Below are 10,742 nucleotides of genomic sequence, written 5' to 3' on the forward strand. Positions count from 1 at the left end.
GGTCTATAAAAACAAACCTGACGTTAAAATGTACGCACCGGTAAGCGAACTCCAACCCATGCATACGTACATTTTGGAGGCATGGGAATTTGGCGACACAGACGGCGAAGTGGTGAATTGAAGCCTGAAGAATGTATATTGATGTCTCTTCCACATTTTATTTCACTAAATATCAAACTTTACTGACAGATCCACGTCATCGTAATCATTCAAACTGACGGTTTTATTTATACGCTCGCAGACAATGAGCCGTTTTCAATGAGATATGCATTTTCATTCACGAGCTGCTTTGCATCGACCGTTTATAGTTGAATGTGGGTGTGTAGAGAGCGGAACATGGGGCTAATTTACTTGTGCACATTTCCAGGTGGATCGTGATTTATAAATCATTGTCAGTCTATTCATTTCAGTCCTATTTATACACAATAGGAGTCAAGCCCTGAGAATGACCAACACTGATCAAAGTCAGGTTTCAGGGTTTTGACTATGGGTGTAAGGATTTTTAGTTGTTCCTGACATGGTTAATATACATTAAAAAAATGCCATGCATGTAGTTGAAATAATCCTCTATGGGGAGGCCTTTTGGAAAATATTACAGGGGCGCACCCAGACATCAAAGTTTTAGAGTTGAGGTTGAGGCCACACCCTTTTAAGTAGAATCGTGTAGATCAAATCTTTAGATCATCGACATGTCTAGAATACACTGATTGACTCTGGGGATGATCAGATGTACGGGGCCTGAAAAAAAGTTTGTCAAAATAGACAGCCTGTGAAACGCAAAATCGGGCCATTATTTTGAAATTCAAAAAATTATGGCGGGCTTCCTGTTGGGTTTTGACAATGGGTGCAAGAAGATTTCATGTAGGTCCTGACATGTTTGATATACATAAAAATTGTCATGCATGTATGTAAATCTCTATGGTGAGGACTTTTTGAAAGGTTCACAGGGGCGTGCTAAGACATCAAAGTTTTACATTACACCATGGCCACGCCCTTTTATGTAGAATCGTGTACAGCACAAGCTGATATCTTCAACATGTCTAGAACACACTGACACTGAGTTGACACTTGTCAGTGCTTCGGGCCCTAATAATTTACAAGCTACAAAAAGAGCTGATTCTTACCTTCATGTTCCAGGTAAAAAGCTAGTCCTTTGATTATGGATCCAGTCAATGTTTCTCTCTTGCCTGCTTCTCTTTTACTGTCACTGTCGTCTTTCACTGTAAGATATCCCTGCAGTCAGGGACGGACTGGCACTATAAAACAGCCCTGTACTTTGACCCGGCCGGCCCACAACAATTGGTACGCGGAAAGTCATCAACGCCTGGCACGGGTGTCACAATACTTTAATCATGACTCATAACACTAAACCATCCAAATTACAGCAATAGCACTGATGTTGACTAGAGCATAGTATTCTAGTCTTACTTGAATACTCACAAAGAAATTAAGGTGTCCTCACACTGCAGACCCTCTACTGTCAGGTATTTTGTCTTCTTCTGAGGGTGGTAAGAAAAAAAAACATGTAGGCTGTGACTGTCTGAATTGAGCTGGTGTGGGTGTCATCCTCTGCCCTCGGTCTAAGCTCAACCTGAATAAACAAATGATGGAATGGATTTATTTATTTTTTTAAACAGGTTTTATGTATCCAATTGATTATAACATCATCTATTCCATGCAATCTTATGATTACTTTATTACTCAATAATCTTAATTAATGTATGCAGTAATTAACTTACTACACAAATAATAATGAAAATACACCACTACAAATGTAACTTCTGTATTCAAAGTCTTAAAAGTTTGTAAGTATTATCAGAAAACTGTAACGTTACCAAAACTTAAAAAAGTAAAAGCACAACAGTTTTTTTATATATACAGTATATAGCCTATTTCTTAATATTACTACATGTGGCATTTTACACCTAAAATGTTTAAAGTGGAGCTGTTTTAACTACTATAATCATTATTTCACTTTATTTTATTTCATTTAATTTTTTGCATTGTACTGAGCAACACAAACTGGGTATAGATAAAAATGTCGCAACACCTGAATAACATTTGCTAACATCAGCCAGCAAGTAACTGTCTTTCTCCCTCTCTCATGTCATGTTCCATACTTACTTGCCCTGTATCTGTCTGTGGAACTTCCACCTGCTCATCTCTCTGTCCCTCATCATCACATGTGACCCTACCATGCTGAGGCTGCACAACTGTCTGGCTCGCCTCAACACTCTCTTCTTCACTCATGCTGCTAACTTCTTGGATGCTGCTGCTAACATCAACTTGTGCCGCAGTGCTGCTGCAGGCTGTGCTGCTGCTGCTGCTGCTGCCGGCTGTGCTGCTGATCATTTCAGTGAGCTTGCGACATTTAGCGGCTTCACTTTCTAAATGTCGCATTTTTTTTCCCTCGCCTTCTCAGCCCCACCCTTTTCTTTGCGTTTTTTACCGACGTTATCCATATTTTTGTTTTTCACTACTACTACCAAAGATCGTCTTCGCTGCTACTACTTCTTCTTCTTTTCAATTAGCTGGTGGGCACAGGCGGCTGCCGGCTGGCATCCAACTTAAAGACGCATTGCTGCCACCTACCGGACTGGAGTGTGAAACAGTAGATTAGCTGGGGAAAAAAAAAAAAAACTGGTGATGACTGCGTGGCGGCCACCGGCCGTCCTGGAGTACCGCCCCTGCCTGCAGTGTCACCACATTAAATTTTAGGATTGATTGGTGAACAAAAGAGTGTTTCAGTCTGACCTTATTAAAACGTGGGACCCTGTATCTCCGGTTTGATGGTAATAGTTCATACTCTGTGTTCAGGGCGTGGTCAGAAGCAATGCAGTTAGCCAGTCTTAAAATGCTTTTGTTGTAGGCGGATTCATAAGAGTCTTTGCATGGGTTGGCCTACAATCTTAGAGCAGATGTTCAACTGCTGGAGCAGTTTAGACTTCAGAGTGGTGGACAGACACATATACCATGAGGTGTTACAATACTGTAGGACACTTAGAATCACAGAGGTAACAAACAAAAGAAGAATCTGTCGACTCGCCCCAAAAGATCTCAGACGGCGGAGGAAATAAATTCTTTGTTTTGTCTTTTTACAGATGTAGTCGATGTGATCTTTCCAGGACAGCAGATGGTCAATCATTATACCCAGATATTTATAAGATGACACTTGCTTGATTTTTTCATCATGAATGAGAATAGGAGCTTTATGAGCATCAGGCGGTGAACCAAATACAATTTCCTCTGTTTTCTTTGCATTGATCTCTAGAGCGTGTTTATCACTCCACTCACAGCATGTTGGTGCAGTCCAGGGTCGTCAGAGTTACTTAACAGAGAAATCAGAGCTGTATCGTCAGAGTACTTCAGAGTGTACTGATTTTGTGTATCAGACCAACAGTCATCTGCATAAAAAGTGAAAAGCACAGCTGAGCTCACATAACCCTGGGGAGCGCCAACATTAGTTGTGATAGCAGATGAAAGGGTGTTATTCACCTTCACAAACTGGATTCTGTTAGTGAGAAAAGAAGCATACCAAAGAGTAAAGTAGGGGTTAAGTTTTTGTTGAATCATTTTTGATACTAAGATGCTGATGAAAAGTCTAGAAAGAGGGCTCTTGCAAATGTATTTGGCTTATCTAAATGTTTGGTGATGATATGGACCAGAGTGGCAACAGCATCCTCTGTTCCACATCCTTGCTTATAAGCAAATTGGTATGGATCAAGTGTGTGATTTGTTTTGCTAACCAGATGTTTGAGCAGTATTCTTTCTAGAGATTTCATGATCACTGAGGTAAGAGCTATTGGTCTGAAGTCTTTATGATCCCTTGGACATGGAATCTTAGGTAAAGGTTTTATGTACAAAGTTTTCCATGACATAGGGACCTCGTGTGTGTCAACTGAAGACTGAAAAATTGGTTGCCATACTGGAGCCAACTCAGCTGCAAAGTTTTTTTCGCAGAAAACCGCTACACTTATCAGGTCCCGCTGCTTTCTTTGTATTTGTACCCTGAAATGTTTTCCTTACATCTTCAACAGTGATAATAATTATGTCTGAAGCTGCAGGTATGATGGTTCTGAGTATTTCAGGGAATTTTGCAGTGTCGTCTTGTGATTCAAATCTAGTAAAAAAAGAGTTAAAGTCATTGGAAAATTTAAGTTCATTGTCTGTCGCAATTGATTTGATTTGATTGGAGTTGACATGCCCGTCATAGCTTTCATTGTGTCCCACACTCTTTTAGGGTTTTTAGCTTTAAAGGCTTGTTCAAGAAGCTGTCTGTGTGCCACTTTTGCTTCTCTCAGTCTGATTCTCAACTCTTTTTCTGTAAGTTTTAGTGCTCCAGGATTTTTATTTTTAAAAGCCACTTTTCTTGTATTTATGACTGCCTTTATGTCACTAGTGACATATGATTTATTATTAGGGTAAATTTCAATTTCCTTTGTTGGAACAACCAGCTCTACACAAAAATTGAGATAATCATTTGTAACATCAGTTATGTCATTTATGGAGCCCTCATGAAAAATTTCCCAATTTGTCCAGTCAAAACAGGCTTTCAGTTGTTCTTTACTCTCATTTGTCCATGTCCTAATCACTTTCTTTTCTGGTTTACTTCTCTTAAGTTTTGTCTTATACACTGGAATCATGTACACAACATGATGGTCGGAATTTAATATAGGTGGCCGGCACTTGGACACATAAGCACCTTTAACATTTACAAAGCACTTGTCCAAAATATTGTCTTTCCTGGTCTGGTCCTTGACGTACTGCTCGAAACCAGGCAGCACAGTTTCCAGGTGACACTGATTCAAGTCTCCCAAAACTATAGCCGGTGCCTCAGGGTAGTTGAGTTGTAGCTCATGAACACAGTCAGCTATGGTCCGTGCAGCTTGTGACGCTTTCCCATTTGGGGGTGCGTATACAACGAACAGCAAAATACACCCAAATTCTCTTGGCAAATAAAATGGTCTTAAAGTCATGTTGAGAATTTCTACATTGGGATCACAGATCGTAACTTTGACTGAGTGCATTCGGCACCATAGATCGTTTATATACACGCAGATGCCTCCTCCCCTTGTTTTTCCCGAGTCAGCGTCTGTGTCTGCTCGCAACAAAGTAAATCCGGGGACATGAAAGAGGGAGTCAGGCATCGTAGCTTGTAACCAGCTTTCTGTAAAGCATAACAGAGATGCCTCTCGGAATTCATTACAGTACCTTGCGTATGCATCCACTTTGTTGCTCAAAGAGCGCAGGTTTGTGAAGACAATAGATGGGAGTGGTGGCCGATTTGATCTCTTTCGTAGCCGGTTTCGACTTCCTCCTCTCTTTCCACGTTTCTTTTTTAATTTTTTTGGTCCTGATAAGCTCCTGGGGGATCTTTTCCAGCGTCAGCCAGTAGAAGTGGCTTGATACAACTGCTTGGGTCGGGTCTCGTTGTAGCTCCAGCAGAGCCTCTCGGCTGTACGAGCGTGCAAGCCGTGACGCCTCACTCAGGTGTGCTTTCGGACATTGCATGGAAAGGCATTGTCCAAGTAGACTGATTAGCCACAGAAACACAAGCACAGTTCGAGGGACACTCATCTTACGCTTTAGACGAACATATTTCACAGACAGGCCGGATAAGACAACGTTTTAACAACATTAAACACGAGAACAAACAAACAGAGAGTGCTGGGACGCAGTGCGCAGCTGAGCAGCGCACCTGAGGTTTCCGCTTGGTAGAGCCTCTGGCCCCCATGACCCTGTAGGCAATTGTATTGGGCCCCCAAACTGCAGGGGCTCTATAAAATGCCCTCAAAAAATTCAAGTTTAAGAATTATTATTATTATTATTATTACTAATTTATTATTATTTAACTTTGTGGTAAGTTATTACGTTTTTCTAAAAAACACTTACGCAAAAAATGTAATCAGAAGAATGGCTAATTCATCTATAACTCATGTCTCAGGGCCCCCTCCCCCTCCAGCCGCACTACATGGACTATTCCATGATGCACATCAGCGTGTTTGATGCACAGTGCTGCCCCAAAGTCCTGCAACATCATAAACACAAGCTTACAGATTCCTACAAGTGAAGATGGTGAAATAAAGAAAGACACAGAGACAAAGGAGCTGAAGAGATAGGCAGAAAGAGGAGATAAAGAGAAATGAAATACGTTTTTAAGCGGCCACACGCTGGCTCACTTCAGCTGTATGAGCCCGAGATAGAAACGATCTTTCTTGTGATTACTCGCAAATTACGGGAATAAAGTTTGCTGAAATAACAGCATCATAATGCAGACAGTGGCGGATTTAGTCATTTGGGGGCCCTCCTGCATTTGTTGGGCTGATGTAGTGGTTCTCAACTGATGGGTCGGGACCCTAAAGTGGGTCGGGGAGCCTTTTTCAGTGGGTACTGAATGCGTACTGAAAACAAAAGGTCTAAAAGGCTGTGAATTTGAAGCATGTATGTGTTGTTCTGATCCTTTGATCAGTCACATTTTTGTACCTTCTGAAGTCCAAACTTGCACACTTTTCTATTAAATAAATCTGATTGGTTGAAAATATTAGAAATTTGGGTAGGCCTACTGATTTTTCATGAAGAGGTTGGTAGTGGGTCCTGAAGTAGAGACCAGTTGAGAACCACTGGTGTAATGTTCTGTTCTAGCAGGTTGCAGGAGGTTGATTGTGATCATCCTGTGTTTTATCTTAGTGAATGGAAAACACACAAGAAAATACAATTATGGAGACACAAAAGTAATACACATAGGGCCTACTAGTCATAAATATTTACCCTTTCTCTGCCTCATCCAGGAATTTCTCTCTGTCTCTGTGTTTCTCTTCTTCCTCTCTGTCTCTGTGTTTCTCTTCTTCCTCTCTGTCTCTGTGTTTCTCTTCTTCCTCTCTGTCTCTGTGTTTCTCTTCTTCCTCTCTGTCTCTGTGTTTCTCTTCTTCCTCTCTATCTCTGTGTTTCTCTTCTTCCTCTCTGTCTCTGTGTTTCTCTTCTTCCTCTCTGTGTTTCTCTTCTTCCTCTCTGTCTCTGTGTTTCTCTTCTTCCTCTCTGTGTTTCTCTTCTTCCTCTCTGTCTCTGTATTTCTCTTCTTCCTCTCTGTCTCTGTATTTCTCTTCTTCCTCTCTGTCTCTGTGTTTCTCTTCTTCCTCTCTGTCTGTGTCATTACTAAAATAATCTTAATATAACCAACTATAATTTTCACATTTTCTTGCATTTGTTTGTTTTTATAAAATAAATTACTTAAAGCTCCTCGTCCTCTCCACTGTTTAAGAACACAGACACACGGAGTTCCTAATAACATATCCTATACGCATATGAATGAAGCCGAGAAAAAGAAAAGATTAACACGTCGACAAAGGCTACGTGCATTTTAGCAGTATGAATGGCTAAAGGGTGCAGGAAGAACTAAAACAACATATCTGTGATGTGGTTTGGCAGTCTATGTGTGTGAGAGTGTGCACGTAGCAAAGGTAAATGCCATTGTCACACTTACCTGTCCAGTAAGTACCACATCAGCAGGCTCGACAAACACAGGAGAGTCATCACCGGAGAGAAGAGTGACTTGAGCTGGATGAAAATGAGTAACAATAAAACTCATGTATTAGCATTCCATACATGATCTGCACATACAACAAAGAAAAGTCTACCTGAAACACTTCTGTATTTCTTGTCCACATGCTTTATTAGAATAATAGCATTTATATAAATGCTTTCCTGGACTTTTTTATTCTTCTTCTGTAACTCTGCCAAACTAATGTTAACCAAGAAACAACTTCAAGTGCTCAGAAAGTAAGTAAAGCTGAAGTGCCAAAATTGCATTTCCTCGAGTGGCCACTTGGAGCTGGTTCCAAAAGCAAGTAAATCCCAGTCTTGATCCCGATGGATACCAATTTAAATCCTGCTTAATTTAAATACATATTGATGCCTCTTTTTGAACTACAAAAGCAAAATAGACCATCAGCTAAAAGATGAACTATTTCTATATTGTAGATTGTTTTTATGCCTGTAACTGCTGCCACAGAGTAGGAGTCAGATGAGACAATCGACAACTTGTAAACAAACAGCTTGTTTTTTAGAAACATTTTCTAAGCATATATTGACAATGAGTGATACAATACTTATACAGTCTTAGAATTTATTGTCGCTTGAGCAGTGGGATTAAAGTCAAATACTTTAACCACACCACTATGGCTACTGTATCCATGATCTTGTTACTGGTTTGTTGTGTTACACGGTTTGTGTTTTGAATTCCCAGATAGTCCCACAAGTGCTCGATTGTAGACGGTTGCAGCTTGTCATGTTTTAATGTTTGGGTTATAATGCTACATTTTAATTCTTAATGATGCATTATAATGTAAACCATTAAGGATAAAACATCCAGTTTTTATAGTATCAACTATCATTTCATATCATATATCATATAAAGGCTAATTGCTGTTACTTGCAAACCACATATGAGGAACCACCAGTGTTTGTTTCTAGAGACTGCTGAGATGAAAGTGAACCTGATGCTAAAGATGAAACTTTTCTCCCATGAACACTTGTTGAACAATTGTTCTGCTCATTAAGTGAGCCATGCCAGGTTCTTGTGTTTGAAGTGTAACTGGTATTTTTCCAGTTGGTTTCATGTCAAGCTTACTCCTGTTGGTTTCTCTAATTCTAGTTCACGATTATGTTTCAATTGGAAACAGCACTATACACATCCCTTACAAGCTAGAAGCTCCTTTCCAACTATAGCTAACTTTTAAGAAATCCCTAAAAACTCACCTCTTCAACATCACCAACCACTAACCAACTCTGTTCTCATCCTCCTTCTCTTATATCATCTTTATTGTTTTCATTGTTTGTTATTCTTTGTTAAGTGTCTTTGAGTACTTAGAAAAGCGTTATTAAAGTCTAATACATTATTATTACTTTCTTACTTTCGTCTCAGTAGGCCTACTAACTTACAGTAAAACGTTTACTGTCTTTAAAGGCACACAGGACATGAGAAAAAAATAATCCATTGAAAGTTTCTTGTCACCTGTCACAGATTTTTCAAATTAAAATATTAAATATCACTAAAATATTAGTGTCTTAATGCAATGTGAGCAGTCTGTGCCTTTAATTACCTCAAAAACTATACAGTAAAATATGTTAAAGATTCTCAGGGCCACAGCCAGGGACATGAGGAACAAGAACCAATTGAAAGTTTCTTGTCACCTATCACATATTTTTCAAAATAAAAGATCAAAAATGACAAAAAAATATCAAAGCGGCTTAATGCAATTTAAGCAGTCTTTGCCTCGAATTTTTCACAAACTATACAGTAAAATATACTGAAAATTCTCAGGACAAGAGACATGGAGACGAGGAACAACAATTGTCTTGTCTTAACTTTGTGTTTTTTTTCTTTCAGCTGTTATTATTGATGGTATCTTTTGCTGAAATGCGCGGCAGCATTCATTCTTTTTGGGTGCTCCAAGCACCTGTACCGTAAACACCGGTATAGACACGCATCAGCTTTCAAGCGGCGGCTGGCTTGACCGGGGTTTTACAAAGTTGTTAAAGTTGTAATGTATTTGGGCTAAAAGGTAAAAACTGGGATGTGATGAATGTTATAGATTTTAATATAAAGAGGAATTTATTGAGACATAAAATGTAAGAGTAAGATTACAAATTGAAACATATTCAGGGACCAGTCCAGGATGGACAAATTTAGTGCTGCAGTCAGATACTGCCCTCTAGAGGATTCACTTCAGTCAATGCATCAGGTGCTTTTCTCTGAAAGGCTTAGTGGAGAAAAATCAACTGAAAGGCAACATAACGGTTTACACAGTCAATATATGTGTTTGTGTGTATGTATATGGCTAAATTTATAATGGGATAATAACACACTTCAAGTTTTTTCTTAAGTTATAACTCATGTTGCTGCCTTATAACTATTTCTTTTTTTTTTTAAAGTGTAGCATATTGTATTTATTTTTCACTCATCCAGCAGGTTTTTTTGAGTAATCTTCAGCTGAATGTGGAGTGAATAGGAGGCCAATGCAAGGGGGCCAGGATTGGTTTTATGTGGTCCATGAATGTTTTGATTCCTGTTGGTAACAGTCTCAGTATTAATGTGTCTGTGTGTCACATCAGGCCATCGTCTGTAGGCCGACAGCTGCCTGTGGAGCCTCTCAGCAGGTGAAGTTAGTCCTACATTTGGCGGCTCTAAGTTTGTCCCTTTGCTCCTCCCCTCTGCTTTTGATTGGATTAGAGTCTGGCTGTGATGCACCTGAGCTGCAGCACCTTCTTCTTTGAATTGACTGTGAAATAGTCTGCAGGATTATAGTTGCTGCCAAGTACTCATGAGGCTGTTTTCAGGGTTTTAGTTATACTGTTTTCATGCACTGAGAGTGGAAATAACCCAAGAGTTAGACTGCGGTCAAGCCAGCCGCTCCTCGCTTTTACATGGTGAAGTGAGCCGCCCCTAAATATGAAGTGCTCACGTATTCTGATCTTTATGGTAAACGCTCCGGATTCCAGAGCGAGCAGGAGTAACAGACAGAGAGAATGATGACGTGAAGTGCTAAATGCCTAGGTCTTACCATAAGACGCGCGCTCACGTGTCTTTATTTGGTAAGACCACATGACATTTTTAAGTGTTTTATTTTCTGCCCTAACTGCAAAGAGCACAATCCCAATTGTTCACCCTTGCATGTTGGAGTTGTTGTTCATCCATGGCTAGGCATTGCTCATGGTACCATCTTTGGCATGTGTCACACTGTTTC

General features: G+C 39.9%; 2 protein-coding genes and 1 pseudogene across 2 annotated transcripts in view; 2 read left to right on the forward strand and 1 right to left on the reverse strand.

Moving 5' to 3' along the window:
- The window catches only part of LOC132956306 (NXPE family member 3-like), a 404,680-nt gene that overhangs the window by 354,376 nt on the left and 39,562 nt on the right, over nt 1-10,742 (forward strand). The gene's annotated exons all lie outside the window — the stretch shown is intronic.
- The window catches only part of LOC132956296 (NXPE family member 3-like), a 365,449-nt pseudogene that overhangs the window by 300,805 nt on the left and 53,902 nt on the right, over nt 1-10,742 (forward strand).
- Nucleotides 1-10,742, reverse strand: part of LOC132956309 (cytidine monophosphate-N-acetylneuraminic acid hydroxylase-like) — a 503,487-nt gene that overhangs the window by 262,363 nt on the left and 230,382 nt on the right. The gene's annotated exons all lie outside the window — the stretch shown is intronic.

This window comes from Labrus mixtus, chromosome 22 (genome assembly GCF_963584025.1).
Source record: "Labrus mixtus chromosome 22, fLabMix1.1, whole genome shotgun sequence".
NCBI classification, from domain to species: domain Eukaryota; kingdom Metazoa; phylum Chordata; class Actinopteri; order Labriformes; family Labridae; genus Labrus; species Labrus mixtus.